This window comes from Mesoplodon mirus, assembly GCF_964341445.2.
Source record: "Mesoplodon mirus genome assembly, chromosome: 5".
NCBI lineage: Eukaryota > Metazoa > Chordata > Mammalia > Artiodactyla > Ziphiidae > Mesoplodon > Mesoplodon mirus.
In genome coordinates, this window is record NC_138980.1 from 94,106,446 (window position 1) to 94,128,004 (window position 21,559).

The window sequence follows — 21,559 nt, forward strand, 5'->3', positions numbered from 1 at the left end:
CACACCATTTTGGTGCTTCCTTTCCTTGTACAGTCACTAGGACTGCAGATAAGAGAAAGCCCCATCTCTGGTTTTAGTTTCTGAGGACCCACTGCAGTCAGCATACTTTTTCCCTCCCTTTCCAGTAGGGGACAACAGATTACAACAGAGGGAAAGAGTTGATGGGCAAATAGGGAGAAAGGAGTTCATGAACACTTAAAAAACAACAACAGAAAAAAGTGAAGAAAACGTGTGTGATACACACACATATATATTTTTATATCTATCATGTATATGTGTATATACATACATAGATCCATATATACTACATAAACAAACATGAGCTGGGTTTTATTTTACAGTTTTTTGTGTCTGCTCTCACCACCGACCTTGTCATACCTCACAGCAACCTGGAACCACTCAGTGTAGGGACAAACGAATCGGTATAACATTCATATTGACCAGCACTAATGGTGTGCATGTGTCACAGCAAGCATGTGGCTTTTTTTAAAAAAAAACAAACAAACCAGAGCAATTGTTACAGGTCAACTCAAGTTAGTGTCATCCTTTACTGACTTAACTTGTCAAAGACAACATTCACTGAGTGGTTTGGTCCATATGAGACCTCCTCTGAAGACATGAAATGTTACTGTCCAACTTACCAGCATGCTCTGCAAGGGCAGAGACTAACTTATACCTGGCATCCAGCATAACATACAAATACTAGAAAGCATACCAGGGGAAAGATCACATGACATGAGCTCAGCCCAATTATTGGTTCGTGAACACTGTTCGCAAGTTGTAGCCTGTCATTCCACAAAAGTGAGATGGTTCCAAGCATCCGCTTGAGCAAATAAGAATGTTATGCTTTCACAGTACAATTTAAGGGTGTGACAGAATTGCTACGAGATCCATGTTTAAGGACACGGATCTTAAATTCAACAGGAAAAAAAGGGAACAGTTTCGGGAAGAAATAAGAAGAAACATTTGACATGTTATCAAGGTATGAAGTCACATTTCTCTCCTAAAGTATAAGTCAGTGAAAAGAATAAAAGAAGGTAATGAAATATGTAATCTCCATTAGAAAGGTTTCTAACATAAGCAGTCAAACATGAAAAAAGTTTTGATGTTCAAAAATTCAATTATCTTAAGCTGACTAAATTAAACATCATTGTGACTTGTCATGGTTTTTTAAATGGGAAAAGGACAAAACGCAGCACACTATGGACCCTTCATTATAAGATGACAAATTTGGCTAAAAATCAGTTCAGGCACCTTTACACATTTAATTCACTTTCCTCCCTATGTTACCACCTATTCCCCTTACCTCTAATCCCAACATACACTCAGCTCTTTTCTGTTTTCCTAACTTTGTCCCATTTATTCCCTTCTTTCACCTTCCTCCAAGGCTCTGCACTTTGCAAACTCACTTTTCTTCTTCTTCTGAATTTCACCTCTTTTTTACAAATAATAATAACAATCATTTATTGAACACTTACTAGTTACTCAGATTTTTGCATTCAATGGCCCATTTGATGTTCATAACAACACCAAGAAGTGGACACTTTATTGTGTACATTTCACAGATGAGAAAATTAAGGCTTAGAAGGACAAAATAGTTCACTTAAAATAATACAGCTACTAAGCAGCAGAACCAAGATTTGAACCCAACACCATCAAATTCCAAAGCTCCTGGTCTTCACCACTCTGCTTTAAAGGCAAATTTCTTGCCATATTATGGCAGCGAATTAAATCAAACCAAGGCAAAACTACTGAGCATGTAAGTGCAAGACACCATTCTAGACAAGAAGGGCAAAGGTAGAGGATGCAGGAGAAATTCCCTTTGTGCTTGTCAGGATTCTGTCAGGAGACGGAAACCACATGGGTTACTTTATCAGAGAGAATATCATATAAACAGTGTATAGAATAGTTAACTAGCTCTTGAAGAACCGAAAAATCATAATAAAATAAATGTCTGAGTATCACAAATGTAGTAGTAGGACACATATTCTGCCCCTAGAACTGAAGGATCAGAGGAAAAAGTTTAGAATTTTTAAAACTTAGAATTTTGAAGACGGGGACCCACAGATTTGCCACTCAGACCTCTGAGGAGGGGTCAGCCAGCAGCTGTGTGAGGCTGGTGACCAGACTTCTGCAGAGGGAAGCTTGGCTGATGGGAGCTGGATCTCTGCGAGGACACAATGTCACTAGTTCTGGGAAAGTGCAAATGTCAATCAAGTGCTCCTGCTAGAATGACCCACCATAGCTAAGATGCAGAAGTGTTCCTGGGGTGACACTGACAAGAACATGAAGGAAGCAGTAAGGTAAGTGTGCCTTCGTCCTTTTCCAGCCTTCCATCTCCCTCCAGTTTCCTTACTGGCAGAGCCTAACAGAGAGGCGGTAGGGCAAAGCAGATCCTTGACTGTAGAGTCTCAGCACAAAGTAGAACATGAAAGCGTACATGTGAAGCTGAGATAGAGGCTTACTAATTAGTACACCCTTGCGGCTTACACTCTAGCAGAATGACTTAAGCAAACTATTATGTAAGATATCACATAATTGCTAGGACACATAAAAGATGAGAGGGTATGAATCTTATCCCATAACCTAGGGTGTAGGAGATATTAAATGTATTCTTTACGAGTACATTTAAATCCAATTCTGAGTTCCGCTGCAGTCCTTATTGCAGCTCTCCCTTCCCCTAGGGTTTTGCAAGCGTCATCTGCCCTGCCACAGCACACACAAGGTTTGCACTGGTTTCTCCTGAGAGGCCCATTTTCTCCTTCTTCCCTCTGAGGCATAACCATCATTCCTTCAAAGAAATTATGCTGTTACAAAAGGGACAGAAACAACCTTTAGGTGGCTTCTGCTTTGGGCTCTACAAAAACATCCTGAAGTGGGAAAATACTAAGAGGCTGCCTACCTGCTTGGAAAAAACTTCAGAAAATCAAACAAAAATTATTATTTAGCACACAGTCCTGTCACACAAATACAATGCCTATGGGTATAGAACAATTTAATAATATTCAAAGAAACGGAAGTGGAAAATGGCAAATGTGCCTGTTTTAAAGCACGTCCCACTTCATACCTACTGTGAGCTGTCCTGAGTATATCAGTTCCTGAGAAATAGGCACTGAACCTAGAATATTCCTCCTGCTGTGCCAGGAAAAAAGAGCATATGAAAAAACTTCCTTCATGATCTAAGTTCCACTGACATGATTTACCTGTCCAGTTGTAAATATTACTGAAAAAAGAGCAACAGTTCATAAAAAGAAACAAAATTGAGTTATTTGTAGTGAGATGGATGGACCTAGAGTCTGTTATACAGAGTGAAGTAAGTCAGAAAGAGAAAAACAAATACTGTATGCTAACCCATATATATGGAATCTAAAAAACAACAACAACAAAAATGGTCATGAAGAACCTAGGGGCAAGACGGGAATAAAGACGCAGACCTACTAGAGCATGGACTTGAAGATATGGGGAGGGGGAAGGGTAAGCTGTGACAAAGTAAGAGAGTGGCATGGACTTATATACACTACCAAATGTAAAATAGATAGCTAGTGGGAAGCAGCCGCATAACACAAGGAGATCAGCTCGGTGTTTTGTGACCACCTAGAGAGTGGGATAGGGAGGGTGGGAGGGAGGGGAACACAAGAGGGAGGAGATATGGGGATATATGTATATGTATAACTGATTCACTTTGTTATAAATCAGAAACTAACACACCATTGTAAAGCAATTATACTCCAATAAAGATGTTAAAAAGAAAACAGTAACAGTTTTGTTTTGTTTTTTTTTTGAGGTACGTGGACCTCTCACTGTTGTGGCCTCTCCCGTTGCGGAGCACAGACTCTGGATGCGCAAGCTCAGTGGCCATGGCTCACGGGCCCAGCCGCTCCGCGGCATGTGGGATCTTCCCGGACCGGGGCACGAACCTGTGTCCCCTGCATCGGCAGGCGGAGCCCCCAACCACTGCGCCACCAGGGAAGCCCTATTTTTTGTTGTAATCATTATTATGATTTTTAAGATGTATAAATCACTAGTTTCACTAGGGTGAACATTCCCAAATGACAGTATTATTGGTGTCCATGAAAATATTTCCAATTCCCTGCTGTTTTCCTCAAAGCAGAACAGAGGCAGCCTGAAACTCAACTTAATTTCCAGTGCTAATTTCAAGGTCCTTGGAGATAATGAACATGTTATTTGATTTATATATTAAACGTTATTTGCCAACATGATTTGTGCTCTGAGATGCTGGGTGCATTCTAGAGTACACCAGTGTTAGAGTGTTACCTCAAGAGCCTCTCTTTAGGAAGGGCCTTGTGAAAGCAGGCTTATGATCTGCAAAACAGTTCCAGCGACACCTATTAAGGGCAGGTGTGAGGACTTGTAGCAGTGCTGTGAACACTGAGAAATCACTTTCCAAGGAACTTCCCGTGGCTTCGAATGTCTGACGGTGCCGTCTCAAGTGCTGAATGAGATGTTAAAATGTCTGTGCTTTGGGTTTGGTCTCTGCCAGAGATGACTTACGTTGCACCCCATAGAAAACCGGACATAATAATAATAAAATGGCTCTACCACGGTGCTAGGAAATGGGACCATACAGCACTATCAGAAATAAAACCACAGTCCATATGCCTCAGGACTTTTTTAGCACATAGCAAACGAGGGTGAGACCATAGTCTAAAGAGGTGGTATTTTCTACCTAGTTTTCAAATTTTGAAACATCTCCTCCCAGGATCACGACAAACCCTCAAGTAAAAAGGAGGGTACGTGACACATCTCTGCTTATTGTGTTGCTCACTAGATTCTCAAACCCATTTCATCTATTACACATATTACTTCGAGAAACTTCATAACAGCGGGTTCTTATAAAACAGTATACCCATGAAAATGATTTTCTTCAGTTTATCCTGACATAATAGAGAACTTAACCATTCAAAACACCAGCCTATTTCTTTGGCGTATTTGTGCAATCCAGAAGAAAATGAATGATGCTGCAAGACTTCTCAAACAATTATGCGCAAAGATTTTATTTAGTCTTCTTGATAACAAGCAAAAGCATGATGATAGCAACCTTTGAATCTTCTCTTCATTCCTTTTTTTTCTAATAGAGGAACAGTGCTCCTTGTAATAAGGTTTCTCCTTCCTACCATCCCTCAGTGGCACCCAGGAAAAATAGTAAATTAAAGTTTGTGCCCATGAATCACTATGATTTCTCCAACCTCACTGAGGCAGAGAGATTTATGTGATGGAAGCAATAGCTTTTTGCAACCTGTCTTACACTGTGCACTGTCTGCTCAATAAGATATGTCTTTCTTTCATCCTCCATGTTAGGTAGCCTCTAAAGGTCACAAAAGCTAAATCCAAATATAATGACATCCAGTAACATTTCTATTGCCAAGAGACTACTAGCTGACTTTAATGCAATGCATTCATTAACGCAGAGTAGCATTTCTCTTAGCATTTATGATACTCCTGTGCATAGACTCAAATCAGTTTATGTTTGCTCTAAAGAATAAGCTATTCTGAACTGAAAGAAAAATGAAGGTGTTAATGATCATCATCATCAACACAAGGCTGGGCTGGATTTTGCTGCTGTTTTAGTTTGGGCAAGAAATTTCAGAAGAAATTACTCAATAGATGACTTTATTTTAATCCTAAGAGCTAAACCCTATGTGTAGATAAAAAATATTTATTCCCATGGAAGTGGATATTACCTTACGTAAAACTCTAAATTAAATTCTCAACAGAGCTATTAGTCTAGGTGCTCATTAACCTGTAGGAGCTCAGAAATCCCAAGAACTGAAAGTCTGTTTCAGTCATCCCACTGGCACTAGGAATAACTTAAGAACGGTGTTGGAATCCTCTCCCAAAGCATTAAGAAAAAAAGGGAGAACTTGTCTTCCTTGATGTTGCTACTTTCCCGCCATTCTGAACCCAGTAATTTCTCTTGTTCTCTGTGTAATCCAACCTCTTTAGAGAGACTGGCCCTGGTAGCTGAGTTCTCACAAAGACTAAAATTAACTGTAATCACCTTTGTATAGTATATTATTTGAAATCTCGTAATGGCACATGGTAAATGGAAAACCTTCTTCTCTCCTTTCTTCATAAGGCCACAGACCAAATAAAAACTAAAAACAACCCATTTCCTTTTCCAACTCATTTCCTTTTCTTTAATAGTAAAATGAAAAGATTCCAGCCTTCCTTTGCTGCAGCAGCTCCCACGCCTACCTAATTAATGACACTGTAAAGCTCTGGTAGTTGCACTCTGCAGATAACACATTAAAGTGTAGCTCTGGGTGAGAAATAAATTGACATCAAAGCCTCTCAAGAAAAACACATTCATTAGACATGAACACAACAAGAGAGGAAAGCTCAAGTTTGCCCTCGAAAGAAACATCAAGTGTCAAGATTCTGAGGTCACACTGAATCCTAGAAAGCCAAGGCAAACCTTCTATATTTGATAATGCTGCTTTGGTGTGAAGAGGCTGAGTATTTATGGAATTATGTCACATTTAACCTGAATCACAGGGTATGGTCCCTACTGAATACTCATGCTTAAGTTCCAACCCATCAAGTCCCCTGAGGAAAAATGAAAATGGTGATATCTGCTAATGATGCAACTTTTAGTCCTGCCAGGAAGGAAATAGGTAATCCAACAAACATTTCTCTGAGAAGAAAAAGAAGCCATATAAATAATTTTGAGCTTCTCAGGGACCTGTGAAATAAGACACAGTGAGATGAATGAATTTGCTATTTCCTCAACTTGGTATAAAAGAGGGAGGGGGACTCAGAGCCAAGAATCCTAGCTGTCATTTCTATTTATACCTCCTGGCTCATTAAAACATCCAACTCATTTTCCTTGTCTTGGTTTCCATTGATTAAATTCTAAAATGTGTCTTTTTGTGGTAGTTCCCAAGTCACTCAGTCCTTCCAAGAGGCCCATGTAGCCCTATTCTGACCATCATTAAGCCCCTAAATAGTAAGTAGAGAACCGAAATATAAAACAGGTGTTTTAGCTTAAGTAAGACCTATTGGGGTTGGTCAAATAGTTCATTTGGGTTTTTCAGTAACAGCTTATGGAAAAACCCAGATGAACTTTTTGGCCAACCCAATATGTTTCTCAGGTCTCCCTTCCTTGCATGGTTCACGTTAGTGTTGCCACAGAAGAATTTGCACGCGATGTGGAGGTGGGGTGTAGTAGCAGCCATTAAGCTCAAGCGGAGTCTCTAAAACTCATGCCTCCTGCTGCTGATTTGATGGTTCACCTCACTGCATCAGACAGCAGCAACTTGGGACTGTAGCCCTTCAACTGCTACATAATCTTTCATTTTTTTTCCAAGTACCTGTGCAACTCTGCAGCAAAGGGCCCTAGATCTTTCTGCAGATCATCTCCATCATCGAGGTTAGATATAGGGAGAGACTCATGTGAGTTCCAGTTTGTCTTTATGGATTCCATTCGTCCTGCAGATTCCAGTCTGTCCCTGCTTTACATCTAGCTTTTCCTTCCCACTGCTTGTCCTGGGGACCAACAGTGATTATACTCCCTCCCAGTTGCAGAAGCAAGAACCTTCCTTAGTGTTGTGGTTTCAATGTTTATGTCCCCCACCCCCACATCGGTATGTTGAAATCCTAATGGCCAAAGTTGTTGGTATTAGGAGGCCAGGTCTTTGGGAAGTGAGGAGGTCATGAGGGCTCCCATTAGGTCATTTAGTGCCATTGTAAAAGAAGCCCAGAGAGAAGCCTTGCCATGTGAGGGCACAGTGAAAAGGCACTGGCTATGAACCAGGAAGAGGGCCCTCAGCAGAATAAAATCATGCTGGTGCCTTGATCTCAGATTTCCTAGCCTCCAGAACTATGAGAAATAAATATCTGTTTTTGTAAGCACCCATTCTGTGGGATTTTGTTATAGCAGTGTGAACAAACTAAGACTCTGACTTCTTTCCCTTCGTGTCCCCTAGTGACTTCTCTGATCCTTTAACCATCCCTGCCAGACTTACTTCCCCAACTTTTCTCACAGTATTGTAATGTCTAACTCTATAATAAATCACTTATTTTAGGTCTTTCATTCCCCGATCAAACCCATCTCACAATTGTGTGAGTCAGGAACTTGGGCAGAGCTCAGCTAGATGATTCTTATGTCCTCAAGTGCTGACTGGGTCACTGGGTGGTATTCAGCTTATAGTTGGACTAGTCTTCAGGGTCCAAAACAGCTTCAATCACATGAATGGCACCTTGGCAGGGGCATCTGAAAAGCTGAACTATACTCACCCCCCTTACATCACCATGTAGTCTCTTCCACAGAATATATGAACTTCTTACAAGGATGCTCAGGGCCTCAAGGGAGCAGGAAGCTGCCAGTCCTCTTAAAGCCTAACCTGAAGCTGGCATAACATCATATCCACTGTACCTCATTGGTCAAAGCAGTCACAAACCAGATGGTTGAAGGGGAAAAGAAAGAGACCTAATCTCTTGACGGGAGGGATGCCAAAGAGTTTTCAGTCATCTTAAATCCACCACAAGACCAAACTGGCCTTGTTTAAGCATTACATCTAGTTTGATTAGAATCAGGCCCTTCCCTCATATTTCTTCCTCACCCCTTTTTTTTCCTTCTCCCACATTTATTTACCTACCTACTCATTTATAGTTATTTCATGTGGTATTTTGAGATTGCCAAATCCTTTCAGGTGGCCATCTTCTTCTTCCCAAACAAGATGATAAGTTTGGGAACAGGATTGGTTTCTCTCCTATACCTATCTCCCATCCCCAAGTGTCCCCAAATCTGTGGCCTCTGGGAAGTTCAGAGATAGGAAACCTAGTCTATGGGAGGCCTGGTGGTCAAACATGGTAGAGTCTCAGTGGCCGAGGAACTGGAAGCAAAGTGTAGTGTTAGACAAGAAGTGAATGTCCTACCATGATAATCGACTGACACCGAGACAGTCAATGGCACCCTCTCACACATCAACCTACACCTCCTTTTATGTAGCTAAGAGTGTGGAAAAAGACTTCTCTCACTCTCGTTAAAAGCTCTGGATAATTTTTAAATTAATATTTACCATGAGTCTGAGTTTAAAGCAATAAGAAAAGAAGCTTTCTAAAAAAATCTTTTAATTCTGATATCATTTTAAACTTACATAGAATTTGAAAAAATAGTACAGAGCTCCTGTGTACCCTTTAACCCTTTAACCAGCTTCCTCAAATAACATTTTACATAACCATAATAAAATGATCAAAATCAGCAAGCTGTCTTTGGTGCAAATCTATTAACTAAACTACAGACCTTATTCAGATTTCACTTGTTTTTATATGTTCTTTTATGAAATAAAATAAAGGTTAGATTTATGAAACATCATCACATGTATAGATTCATGTAACTACGACCATAATCAGGATACAGGACTGTTTCATTTACCCAAAGAAACTTCCCCATGATACCCTTCTATGGTCACACTCTCCTTCACCCCTGTGGAAGACAAGCCACTCTACAGTGGAGCAGTGGGAAAAGGATAACAGCCAAATAAAGTTCCATTCAGAAAAGGGAAGCATGAGAAACACCACAGACATTAATCCATGAAGTAACTCTACAGGGTGAGTTTTCTGAGGTCCCTCCACCTAGCGGTGAAACAACTTCTTCAATTAGACCCTAATTCTGCTTTTGGAGAATGTCACAGAATGTTTTCTGCAGGAAGCGGACTCTAAAAGAGATTGCACCAGGAGGTTTACTAGAACATGCTCTTGGGAACACCATCTGTGGAGAAAAGCTAAGGAATAGGACTGAGATGATGAAGAAGACCTCCATCTACAGTCTTATTGAAAGCTTCAGCCTCCCAGTGGGGGATCCAAAAGATGGGATGTTTCTTTAGCACTGAGATGGGTTGAGAGAACTGGGCCTTTTATTCCCACATAGAACTGTCACTAGACCTCAGAAGGTGTCATGACCTTGGGTAAGGCAACTGAGGGCTGTCATCCAATAGCACTCCCAACATCAGCGGTAACGAGTTTTATAATTTGGAATGGAGGGCAAAATGGATCATCCCTGCAATCCCCATATGAGAGAAATTGTCTTTTAGACCTGGGGTTGCTGGACCATGAGGGCCCTGAAAATCTTATAAAGAGCACAGTGCACTCTCCAGGTAATTCTGGGCTTTAAGCAGGATGGGGTAACTATTTCAGACTTATGGAAAGGAAAGAGGATTATGTCCACATAGAAAAAGATTTAATAAAGTAAAGATGTCACTTTTCTTACAGTTCTACTAAAGATTAAATGAAAGTCCTAACAGTTGTCAGTGAGGTACTTCATGAAATTTGACAAGCTTCTTATAAATGGATATAGAATAAAAAATGGCCCCAAATAACCAAGACAATCCTGAATAAGAACAAGATAAAACAGCTCTCCTTTCTAAATATAATGATTTTTAAAAACTTATTAGGATTATAACATAGCATTAGTGCAGAGGCAGATAAAGACTAATGAACCAGAATATATAGCCCTGAATCAGACCCATGAATATACTGAAACATAATATATGATGGATCAGGGTGGAAAGAATAAACCCTTTGATAAATGGAACTGGGGAAAGAATTAGTCATCTAAAATTAGATTAGACTTAAAAGAGAAAAGCATAGCTTTAAGGACTTTCAGAAGAAATATAAAATAATATCTTTATAAACTAAGAGTCAAAAGAATTTCCTAAAGTATATAACCTGTAAAATAAATGACTGATTGAATACACTAAAATTACGAACTTCTGGTTATCAAAATATACCACAAAGAAAATGAAAATGGAAGCTCAATAAAAACAATAAGAAAAAGAAAACCTGGTAGAAAAATGGTCAAAGCAAATGAGTGAATGTGGATCAATAAGAATGCACATAGACTGCTGGTAGAAGTATTAATTAATAAAACAATATAAAAGATTATTTGGTATCATCTTACAAAGTTTAATTTTTGCTTCACTTGCATGAAAACTATAGAAAACTCATGTCATAATGTTCAAGTTTCTGATAGGCAAATGTTTTTAATAGTGACAAATTGGAAAAAATCTACATGTGTGTAGGCAGAGGATGGATAAATTGAAGTGGACTCATACAATGGAATGTCACTCAGGAGTGAAAATAAGTGTGTTATAGCTACAGGCTTCAATTTGGATATACATCAGACCCAAAATGTTGAATTAAAAAAAGCAAGATTTAGAAGAATCCACATATATAATTTACATAAATTTTAAAACAATATATTCCTTAGATATATATTTAAATGAGTTACAACTATAACAAAAAGTGAGACAATGCTAAACATGAAAATCATAATAGCAGTTAGTCCATAAGGCATTTGTGGGAATATAAAGAAGGGATACCTGAACTCACTGTGGTAGGGTAAGGTGAAAACTCATCCAGGAAAGAATCCCTGAAGACAAAAACACTTGAGGTGATTTTTGAAAAAATAAGATGTGTAAATGATGGGTAAAGGGAGAAGAAAGGAAGGAACTAGGGGAAACAGCAAGGAAGTGAGAGGGAGATCAGGTAATAGTGGAAAAGTGCTGAGAATTTCAACCACTGTGATGGGAGGTGGGTGCAGTTATGCTGGTAAGTATCTAACAACAGGTCTCTAGGGGGAAAAATGTGTATATACACAATATATGGATATCTATATATACATATAATATATACATATGTACATATGTAAGTTTATTATAAAGTTTAATATGAATGATGTGTAGCCCACAATTTACAAATAACAATAATATTAAATACTCTTTATTGCTAATTCCTTACAGCCAAGAGATTCTCAAAAATTTTGCTGGGGGTAGGGGATCAAGATGGCTGAGTAGGAGGATGTGGAGCTCACCGCCCCCCCCAACAAACACATCAAAATTTATTTATGTGTGGAACAATTCTCACAGAAAACCAACTGGAAATTGACAGAAGATATCCTATGCAACCAACGCTGCAAGAACGATCTCCACATAAATGGGTAGGGCAGGAAAAGAAAGTGGGGGGGGGCACCAGGACAGGACCGATGCCCCTGGGAGGAATCTGTAAGGGAGTGAGACCCTCACCCTGGGGAACCCCCTTGCCTGTGGGAAATCTTCTGGGACAGAGGGGCTGGAGAAGCCTAGAATCTCCTCAAGAGGAGTGCACGTGTGCTGGCTTGCTAACAATCAGGGCAGAAAGAGACCTTTGCTGGTGGCTGCAGCCTCATCACATTTCCCAACCCAGATGTTTGGTCTAGCTGTGCAGAGACAGACCAGGGCACCTGGGGTGTGATCCAGGCTAAACTATGATGACCATTGTCAGCACATGCACAGGGATGATGGGTCTAGCCAGGCAGATATTGTCAGCGCATGTACTGGGTGGCACCACAAGAGTGTGTAACAGTGAAGCACTTTATTTCAGGCAGACAGGCCCTGGAAGAGGACTTGATATAGCTAAGTATTAATATTTTTAAAATGTTAAAATTAAAGGAACAAATAATCCTAAATTTTATATGGAACCACAAAAGGCTCAAAATTGCCAAAAGGCCCAAAATTTCCTGAGGGAAAAGAACAAAGCTGGAGGCATAAACTTTCCAGACCCCAGACTATACTACAAGCCTACAGTAATCAAAACAGCATGGTATTGGCACAAAAACAGACATATAGATCAGTGGAATGGAATAGAGAGCCCAGATATAAACCCACACACCTACAGTAAATTAATCTATGACAAAGGAGGCAAAAATATACAGTGGGGAAAGATACTCTCTTCAAGTGCTGCTGGGAAAGCTGGACAGCTACATGTAAATCAATGAAATTAGAACACTCACTCACACCATATCCAAAATTAACTCAACTTGGTTTAAAGACCTAAATATAAGGTCTTTTATGACCTTATAAAACTTCTAGAAGAGAACAGAGACAAAACATTCTTGGACATAAATTGTAGCAATATTTTCTTAGATTAGTCTCCCAAGTAGAAAGAAATAAAAGCAAATATAAATAAATGGGACTTAATCAAACTTAACAGCTTTTGGACAGCAAAGGAAACCATCAATAAAATGAACAAACAACCTATGGAATGGGAGAGAATATTTGCAAACAATGTGACTGACAAGGGGTTAAATATCCAAAATATACAAACAGCTCATGCAACTCAATATCAAAAAATCAAACAATTAAATCAAAAAATGGGCAGAAGATTTAAAAAGACATTTCTCCAAAGAAGACATACAGATGGCCAACATACACATGAAAAGATGCTCAACATTGCTGATTATTAGAGAAATGCAAATCAAAACCACAATGAGGTATGTCACACAGGCTAGAATGGCTACCAGCAAAAGGTCTACAAATAATAAAAGCTGGAGAGGGTGTGGAGAAAAGGGTACCTTCCTTCACTCTTGGTGGGACTGAAAATTGGAAGAGTCACTATGGAAAAGAGTATGGAGGTTCCATAAAAAACTAAAACTAGATCCAGCAATCACACTCCTAGGCATATATCCAGAAAAGACAAAAACTCTAATTTGAATAGATATGTGCACCCCAATATTCATAGCAGCACTATTTACAATAGCCAAGACATGGAAACAATGCAAGTGCCCATCAACAGATGATTGGCTTAAGAAGATGAGTCATATATATATATATATATATATATATATATATATATATATACACACACACACACACACACATACACACACATACATACATGTATATAGAACTATATTCAATATCTTATAATAACCTATAATGGTAATAATCTGCAAAAAATATGTATAACTGAATCACTTTTTTGTACCCTGAAAATAATACAGTATTGTAAATCAACTATTTCAATAAAAAACCTTTTGCTGAATTCTTATATGCTTGAGCAACCTATAGTTTCAATTTAACCATGATTTGACAATGAGAGTAGCATCCCAATCCACTAACTTTACCTAATATATTTATTGCCACTAAATTTGACGTGTGACTTACTTTTAAACTATTTTTCGTCCTTATACAAATTTGATTTATTAAATAGAAAACTCTTTTGGCTTCAGCACTACCATATCAAACTTCACTCTTTCATCAGTGAGGCAAACAACTTCTTTGCTGAATTAGATGATCGTGTTTAATACTGGAAGAATATTTCCTCAAATAAAGGTGCTATCCTATCCACTATGTAAAGGCTGTAAGCATAAGATACTTTTAAATTTAATCTGAATTATTAACATTTTCTTAAGTCCAGACAATCAACTGAACAATAAATCATCCCCTGATTTGTAGCATTGCCTATTGCCAGACTGAACATACTCCCATATTGGCTGATTTCAAGCTACCAATGTAAAGTCAATGAATGTGAATTTGGGGAAAGATACACAGTAGCACTCTGTTCTATGGTGCTTCCACCACGCAGATACTTTAGAGATTACTCACCTCAAGAATTGAGTTAAGAAACAAAGTGGTAGCATAATTTTAAAACGGATGGGTTTTCAGTATTTACCTTTAATCTTAAAGTAGTAGTTAACCTTTAAATAGTAGGTTTAAACATTTTAAAATAGTAGGTTTGTATAATTTAGTTTTTAATAATGGCTGTGTTTAACAACCAGCTTTCAAAATTCCTGAAAATTTGGCAATTGGCTCTTCTGGTCTAGAACTAGTCCTCTCCAGCCCACCAGTTGGAGGATAGTCTGAGTGACAGCGAACAGGTGGGAGCAGAAGCAGCCCAGCACCCTGTGGTAGAGCTTGCTGGTACCCCCAGGGAAAACAATGGTACTACAATTTTCTTGCAGCTTGGATACGGTCATGTGCACTGAGTTCTGGCTAATAGAATATGAGTGGGAGTGCAGTGCATCACCTTCAGGCCTAACTGATGGCCCTCCCCACCCACCTCTCTCCCCAAATGAGATGTTACCTCTCTTTTCTCATCTGCTCGCTTAATGGAGAAGACTCAGTGGTCCCAAAAGACAGAGACACAAGAAGCAAGGAACCTGGTTCCCTAATAGTCCTGTAGCACAGAATCACCTCTCACTTGATTCCTCCACCTACCCACTCATTCACGTGCTGACCAGAATAGCCCCGAGATGAGCAAGAAAAACATTTCACTTTGTTAAATTACAGAGATTTCAGGACTTGGCTGTCACAGCAACTAGTGTTTCTTACCTCAACAAACACAAAACCAACGCAGAGTTTCCTGTTGTTTCCTTTGTTTTGTTCTGCATTGAGTCTCAGCTGTGTTTTGTATCTATCTTCATTGCTTCTCTATCACATCTTTAGGCTTAGGCTCCAATTTGGAGATTGTATTGAAGATTGGGGGCCAGAGCAATGGATCTTACTAAACAGGCCCCCACAGAGTGAAAATTATATTGAAAAACAAATTGTATGTCAAACCCACCTGAAGTTTGACAGCCTTTTTTAGGATAAAGAGCTTCCAAGCCTGGGGATATGAAACTCCTTAGGGCCATGAGAGAGGAAGTGGGAAATCTTAATACGTCAGGAAGGAAAGCATGTCCTTCAACAATAACATGTCAAGTTTTTATACTTGAATAGTGACACTAAAGGAAGTAGCAAATAACACCAGGATAAAGAAATTAATTTTTAGAAAATCAGGCTTCCACAAAAAAACATTGACCAGTCTTCCAGGGGAGAGCTGTCCCTGCAGGACAGCCTATGGGCACTAGTCCAAATTGAAATAATTTCTTCTCCTTCCTCTTTCACCTCTCCAAGTAGATGTAGCACAGCCATATGACCTTTGAGTTATGTGTGTGACATTATTCCTCTCTGCTTGGGGTGTCTTTATTTCTTGTTTTTTTTTTTTCTTTTACTGGGACTGCTTCCACATACCTTGAACAATATTATCTTTCACAGTCTGGGGTCTCCCTTTTTTTATCTTTTAGTAGGATCCTTTTAAATGTTTCCTGGCTTGAGATCTTTCTCTGTGTTTGCTGACCCTCTGCTTCATGGAAAGATAGGCACATCTCTCCCAAGCCTTACCTTGTTAGTGATCGCCAAACGCAAACACACAGATGTGTCACTCTTTTATCTTCAATTATGATGTCAGGCCCTCCAGTATCAGAACTTTTCCTGTGTCCTCTGAGCTCGCATTTTTTTTCTTTTTTTTTTGAGAATAAGAGGTAGGTTCTTTGAAAATAATCTGAAATTGAAATTAGTTCAAAGATTATTTTATGATATATTTAGATCCCAATTATCGGAGAGATAAGAAATATTTAAAGTGCTTCTTTCAAAACATAAGCCTCCTTTCACAGATGCATAAAATACTAAATAAATATCCTTCCCTATAACAGATTGCTCAGCAAAAATTACTGTAATAATGCCATCTAATCAAGTCCTGCCGAGTATCTTCTTAAAACTTGCTATCAGGTTTCCTATTTTCAACATTTTGCTACCATCGATGCTGTGTATCTGTGCTTTTTCACCTGTATTATTTAAATACAATAAAAATCAAAAGCCCACCACTCCATATCATAGAAGAATAATATAAAGAAATTCCAATATATAAGACCCAGATGCCATTATTTTGGGACCCAACCTTCTATGGATTTTAAGGAAGAGGAACTATGAAGATGATCCATTATTTATAGCATCTATTACCTATTCATCACTTTTCTGGTAATTGTGCCTCAGTTCCTCTCTGAGCCATCACCCTTCCCCCACAGTTAGCTCCCACGCTTGGGAAAGGTTTGGCTGTTGACTCCAGAGTTATTATGTGCCTTAGGTCACATTCAATCAGAGGATTTCCCTGAGTGATTGCTACAGAGAACCGGCAAGTAACCTAATCAGAGGTGGTGAGAAATGAGATGGCTATTTCTGGAACTTGTATTAGTTTCTACATAGCTATTTCTTTAACTTAGGTCTCTCACTCAGGCTCCCTGGGATCATCTTCTATATACACTACATGCACATTCTTGCCTTAGTCCTTACTTTGGGGAGCATGGGGGAGCCTGGGGGCAGCAGGCTAACATACCTATCATAGTCCACCTTCCTCAGGGCAGCCACATTTAGCTTTTGAAGTCAATTCATCCCTGGCTAAAAACATTCCAGTGGCTTTATTTTACTACAAAATAAAAATTAAAACTCCTTTTTTTTTTTGCGGTACACGGGCCTCTCACTGTTTTGGCCTCTCCCGTTGCAGAGCACAGGCTCCGGATGCGCAGGCTCAGCGGCCATGGCTCACAGGCCCAGCCGCTCCACGGCATGTGGGATCTTCCCGGACCGGGGCACGAACCCGTGTTCCCTGAATCGGCAGGAAGACTCTCAACCACTGCGCCACCAGGGAAGCCCTAAAACTCCTTTTTGTGATGGTCTGCAGGAATCCACAAAATGTGACCCTGCCACCTCTGACCTTATCTTCTTCCAAACCTCCTCATTTACAGTTAAAGCCACACCAGCTTTCTTTTTGCCCCTAGAATAGGTCAAGCCCATTTTTGTCTCAGGATGTTTGCACGTGCTGTTTATTCTGCTTTGAACAATCTTTCTCAGGATGTTTTCATGGCTGTTTTCTCATTTAGGTCTGAATTCAAGAAACATCTTCCAAAAGTCCCTACCCCACCACCTTGCCTAGCTCACTTTATCACCAATTCTCTATCACACTTCTATGCTTAATGCTGTTTGTAAATATCTAAACTTGTTTCACTAAGATTCTCTCTTTCCCTCTGGACTGCCAGCTGATAATAAAGTGCAGAAATGTTGTAGTATCTTATGGAAATGAAGAGAGAACCTGGAGGAGAATGGCACCAACAGGAAGAGTGTAGAGAATTGACACAGAGGAGAAACCAATCCTGGTGCTGTTGGTGGCTTAAACAGGACCCGAAGCCACCCTAGGTCTGCTCTTCTCAGTTAAATTATATATTAAATCTCTTAGTAGGTTTGAATTGTGTTTTCTATCACTTGAATTTAACAGATAGTATGAACTCCATGGAAAAATCAGTGGGGATACCATTTAAAGACCAAAAAAGCACAGGATGCTCCTTGGAGAAATTGTTTTAAGTGTCTTAAAAGAATCATACTAGAGCAAAGAGGAGCAAAGCTAATAAGACTTGAAGATATTTGACAAACAAAAATTTTATTTGGTATTTTGACATAAATTACAAAGGGTGTTGTGCAGTGCCCTTCCCTGGAGGTACTCTAAAAGAGTGTCTTACCTGTTTGAGGTGACTGAATTGGCATCAGTCTGATGGTAGGGAGGATCTAAATGATCTCAGACTCCTTTTGATCCTGTGATACAAACAAAACAGGGAAAATGAAAGTTGTTGATAAAAAAGTAGGCATTTTTAGGGTAACACAATGTAATTAGCCTAAGCAAGGACATATACTTGGAGCATGAAGTAAAAAAAAAAAAAAAAAAAAGAGTAATAAAGCAATACTATTAATTAGAGAGGGCAAACTAATGTCACATGATGGTGACTAGTCCAAGATGCCAGCAGGATATGCCGTGAGGGCCTCAGTATCACTTAGGTATATTCAGAAAGTCCTATTCTGTCATAAATGATCTCAACATTTTTAACATCTGATATTTGGAACCAAATGTCATTTCAATAACAGATCTAATAATTATTACAACAATAATAATAACAATGTTTTGGAGCAGTCTCCATATGTCAAGCACTGTTCTAAATACTGAACATTTAGTATCTGTTTTAATCTATCAACAACCCAATGAAGTAAGTACTATTAATTTCTCCAGTTTATAAATGAAGTCACTTAAACAGAGAGGGCATTTGTTCTTTTGCTGGATGGAATGTCAGAGACCCAAGAAAGGATAACTAAGATAAGATGCATAAACTACAAAATATAAAATCAACTGAAGAATTTAATAGCCAGCAAATTTGGTCTTTACCAGATTTAGCTCTGATCATTTTTTGGACCTCAGCTGTTGAGAGTATGTTCTTGAAGTTTAATATTATGAGTAAATCAGATAAAATCTGAAACTCTCTAGTTTTTCATAGAACTGGAATGTGGTAATTTATATTCAGCATAAGGCAAAAACTCTTAAAGTCAGAGAAGAGGCTGATGAAGCTGGGCTACTTGAGGAGACCAAATGGCAAGGAATACAATAAGGCCAGATTGTGTATGACGGAGGAAATGACAATATGCCAGTTAGGAAATAAAAATAGGGAAGTCCAAAGAACTTAATGCATGCAAAGGTTTTTTTCCCCTGCAAAAGAAGTCAATTTGAAAAGCTTCAGGGAAAATACAAGTTCTGTGTTGAGATGAGGTTTTAGATGAATGAAGAGCTTAAACTACTTTCAACTTGACATGGCTTGGCTTCAAGGTCTAGCGGTTCATTATGAAGTATAGAAGATGTAACTAAAAGCACAAATCTTACCATGAACCAAGAGAGACCTAAAATGGTGAGGAAAAAGGTTTGATTGCAAACGTGAATGCCATGCTTGCTAGCTTCCTCTGTTTTAAAGGGAAAACCCTTTTCCTCTTAAACTTTTACACTCCCTCATGCACATGACATCTTTTGTAACAATCGCATAATTCTTCAGGGACAACTCTGTACCCAAGGGAGCAGATCTCAAGGACAATACAGAAGAGGAACCCCAGGTGTGCACACCAGTGAGGCTCTGGCTGGAACGGTAACTCAGGGACACTCATTCCATCTACTTCTCTTAGCTTTTAGCCTATGTTGTCCTACATATGTCCCAGTGTTCAACAAGAGGTAGTGGGAAATAAGGTTTGACTAAAAAAAAATCTAATTTCCAAGAAACATTTTCAGAATAAAACAGTAAATAACTGTCTTTCTGGTTGGCTGGTTGCAACAGTGGTCTGGAAAAAAATGGTGTGAGGCCACTTGAGATGTTCCTTACTTCTATTACTGAGATTCAAAACAGTGTGAACTTTCAGGTCTCTCTGCTGAGTCATTCACTCATAGGCCTAAGGCTCTGGAAACTTGGGTTGGGTTCTTTCCTTCTTTAAGACAGATAAGGGTGTAGAGGTCTGCAGAAACTAGGGGACCTTACAAAAGCCTCAGTGGGAAGGACAGCCCGAAGCAGAGACCGTTAGAATCTTGAACTCGCCAGTTCTCAGCTTGGGGATCCCAGGAACACATGATCCATCATTTTCACTAGTGCCTTTTTATTCCTCTCTTCCTATATTTTCAGTTTATTGTGATGAACACTAATAACCACCTATGAAATACCATAGTACAAGTACAGTAAATCCATTTGAAATACTGTGATATGATTCCAATCTGTCTGACGCCTTTTCTCGCAGTCTTCTGCTAACACACCTGGGGTAACTCTGAAGGTGCAGCTGGAGTCGTGCTTTTAGTCTTTTTTAAACATCAATTGGAAGCTTCAACTCAAAGCAATGCGACCCGAGGCTCTTCTGTGAATTAAATGGCCAGGTTTCAAAAACACGCACATGGCATTTGAATGAAGTTCAGGGCAGCTGGTCAGAAAAAGGAATTGAACAAAAGAAGGGCAAACTTAAACTCACTAAACGAGCAGGCATACCAACACAAAAGCAGGCAGACAATGGCACCGAGGTCAGGCAGAGCTTCCCAGGCCTCTGACAGAGCTAGGGCTCCCAAGAGTTTGGCAACAGTGTAACTAATTAGGGAGCTCAGGATACCAAGTGTCAAAGCACTATTTGGTCTCCCAGACATGACTTGGACAGTTTCATAGCTGTCGCCTTTTCTGGGGACACCTTGAAACTTTCCGGGTCAACTCGAAGCCAATCTCCTTCAGCAATTCAGTGGCACTTCTAGGGATGGCTCATGTGACCCTTTTCTTGAAAGGTGCCCTAGGGTTAGAACAGAAATTCTGCCCCACCGACCATTCCTTTCAATTAGTAATAAAGCAGCCTGGACCAACTTCTGTAGGGCTCCATGACATTCAAACCACCATTTTTTTTCCCATGAGGGTCTATTTTGTACCCAGGACTGCACAAGTTGCTGTCACGAAAAATTTAGAAGTATTTCACAGCATCCCTGTAATTTACAATCGTTTTTTTGGACACAAGATTTACAAACCTGAAACAATGCTATAACAATACAATATTGTCCTGAAAACCAACTTAGCCTTAATTATATTCTGTGTTAAATAGAGTTGGTCTCATATATCCTCTCGGGATATGAAATCCTAGAGTGCAGGTCCATGTCATCTGTATCCCCTAGAGCATGTAGCATTGAAGCTGAGCACTGCAGGTCTGCAATGAATAATGGATGGTTTGTAGGATTAGTCAATTGGGAACCTAAAATGCCTGTGTTTCTTCGTGGGTTAGGTCCCCTGGTAGCCCCAGAGGTAGTACTAGGTGGAAAATGGCAGTAGCTTATACAAAAAACTTCATTCTGGGTTGCAAAAGGAAGTTTATCTTATTTTTGCCTTCCTGTTTTGAAATCTGCAGGATGGCTTCCCCTCATGCCTGGGTGCTATCTGGGAAGGAAGTGTTCCAGTAGGGAGTTGCTTGGCAATATTCCTGGCCTACTGTTATCAGCATCTGGCCCATGTCACAAGCATTCTCCTGCTGGATTCATCTGTCAGGAGGACAGATAGGAAAGCACCTTGTAGCACAGAGAGTATGTTCAATGGCACCACACCTGTGTGTGCATGCATGGACACACACACACACGACACAGGAAAGTA